This window comes from Mus pahari, chromosome 7 (assembly GCF_900095145.1).
Source record: "Mus pahari chromosome 7, PAHARI_EIJ_v1.1, whole genome shotgun sequence".
Taxonomy (NCBI): Eukaryota; Metazoa; Chordata; class Mammalia; order Rodentia; family Muridae; genus Mus; species Mus pahari.
The window spans coordinates 57169817-57172295 of NC_034596.1; the positions used below are offsets into that span (position 1 = coordinate 57169817).

Genomic DNA, 2479 nt, shown 5'->3' on the forward strand with positions numbered 1-2479 from the left:
CGTATTTGAGAATGGTAAATACCTGACACCATATACGAATCATAAAGCTAACAGTCTAAAAGAAATGTGAAGTGAGAAGCAGCAAGGCATGTTGCAGTTCATCTCAAAATGTCTCTATCAGGTCCTTTGTTGAGGTACATTTAGAAAATCAGTAGTATCAACAAGTTCTTTTAAGTTGTGAAATACAACAATGATGATGAAGTTACACATCTAAAGAAATGGTTTCAGTATTTTATGGTTATGAACATTTACAATGTTATTAAAAGAAAATAATAATCACAACCACTTGTATTTTTGTAGTTAAACCATTTCTTTGTCTGCATAGTGATAATGGGCAAACTCACAGGAGGCTCAAAATATCCCAATGTTGATTCTGAGTATAATAAACACAAGAAGAAAAGGAAAATCTCAGACATTGCCTTCTAATTGTATTGTCAGCATTTCTTCAGACATAGAACTAAAGGACAGACTATAATCAATCTGCTGGAACTAATATTATAAATACAGAATTATACTTTTTAAAAATTTGGTTTAAAAGTGCACCTAAGAGGCAGAGAGGAAAGAAGGCCAATAATTTGCTAGTGTTATATGCATCAAGACCTGTGTAATATTTCTAGGACCTATGTGAATGCAGTTGTGTATAGTGGAACATACTTGCTGGCCTTCTTCAAGGGAAATAAAAAGCAAATGAATCCTTGGGGTTCATAGGTGAGCCAGCCTAGTCTACTTGGTAAGTTACAGATCAATGAGAAACATTTTCAAATAAAATGAGTCCACAGTGTTCCCTTACTTGTGTCATCAGAGGCCACCATGAACTACCACATGCTTCTTAACCAAAGTCAACTTGATCCATGTCCTACTGCGGATGAATACTCATTTCTATCATGAATGTTCATGTCTCAACATTCCTAAAGTCTGAATTATAAAACTACATCTTTCTTCCCCAAACCTTCTTGCTTATCTTTGCCATGACTGTTACCTGAAGTGTTAAGGGTAGTGAGAGGAATCCTTTAGCTAAAAGTCTTATACACTGACAATATTCTGTTCCTCACAAGATGTTTTAGCTTCTATAACCTAGACTGTGATACTTCCAGTTCCTAGCTTAATGTGGACTGTTTATGGATTGATTTCCTTAGGCATCATTCTTTCTTGTATGGTATCTCTGTGAATCCTTATACCTCAAGGAGCTCTTCAGCAGCCTGGATTTCTGCAGAGTAGTGATTGCATTCATCTACCAGCACCAGGTAGCATATTGCCCCTCATATTCTACATTGGAGACTTTTCCTCAACTTAGAAGATGCTTTGTAGTGTCTTTTTTTTCTCTTTTAAACACTTCTCCGCTAACCACTACATATAGCAGCATTTTTATGAGGTAAATCTGTGTTGTACATCATGTTTCAACTTCATGCTTTTTCTGTTTTCTTGTCTAGGTATATACTGCACATGAAATATTCAGTTCTTTTTGAATCAATACGTCTACAGTGCATATAGAAGTTTGCCATATATTCTACACAGAAATTGTCATTTGGTTTTTGCACATAAACTTTGTCATTGTCAGATATTCCTTTAATTTATGAAAGGATTTTACTGAGGGTAAGCTTTGTCCCCATTGGTCCACCTGACTATTGATACCATTGTACTGTCTAGCATTAGCCAATGGACTCCACAGTCTTACCTCCCAACATCTGCTTATCGAATACAAGATAAAAATCTCCATATTCACTTATCCTGGGGGCCCAAGTTCACAAATCATCTGGAATCATGATAATAAAAACCTATATTCCTGAGATGTTGTTACCAGAATGAACTCTACTGCCTTCACTGTTCTCCTGTTAGAGATATTAGCATGAAGGTTGGAGGGACTTTGTGATGGGAGACTGTTTTATATATAGCTGCTTTTCAAGGCATAGCTGCTTTCCTGAGCATACCCGAACTGATCTAATTAGTCATCCACACAGATAAGTAATTGGTAATGAGAAAGAATAGATGAATAATAACTTGTGTTCACTTAAGCAGCACCCATATTAAAATTGGAACAATAAAAACAAAGATTATCCTCATCCCTGCCTAAGGGTGTTACACAAACTCATGAACCATTCTATATTTAAATAAGAACCATGCAGCAATGGGTATATGTAGTAGTTCCCAGGAACCAGGTGACAAATGAAGTTTTGATCTATGCCATGCTGGTTTCAAATATACTGTTTCAAAATCTACTATGCCTAGATGATTTCAAAACCTCACAATAGACTGAAGTTGTTCAGTCTCAGTGGGATTTTTGGGGGGAAGTGGGGAAAGGCTTTCTATATATTTGCAGGTATGTGTGTTGGTGCCTTCCATACAATGGGCAAACAACTGTGTGTCACATGAAACGTAATAAGTAGAAGGTCAAGATAGTATACATAAACATGACTAGGCTAAGTGTACCCTTCATGGATGTTCGAGTGAAACTAGTGGGAAATAATTGATTGTGCTTATC

At 36.3% G+C, this 2479-nt stretch overlaps 1 non-coding gene across 1 annotated transcript; it reads left to right on the plus strand.

The window, feature by feature from the left end:
- The first annotated feature begins 2000 nt into the window (after nt 1–2000).
- On the plus strand, nt 2001–2108 carry LOC115064533. The gene has a single exon (XR_003844362.1). It is a non-coding gene; the product is annotated as a U6 spliceosomal RNA (small nuclear RNA).
- Nucleotides 2109–2479: the final 371 nt, after the last annotated feature.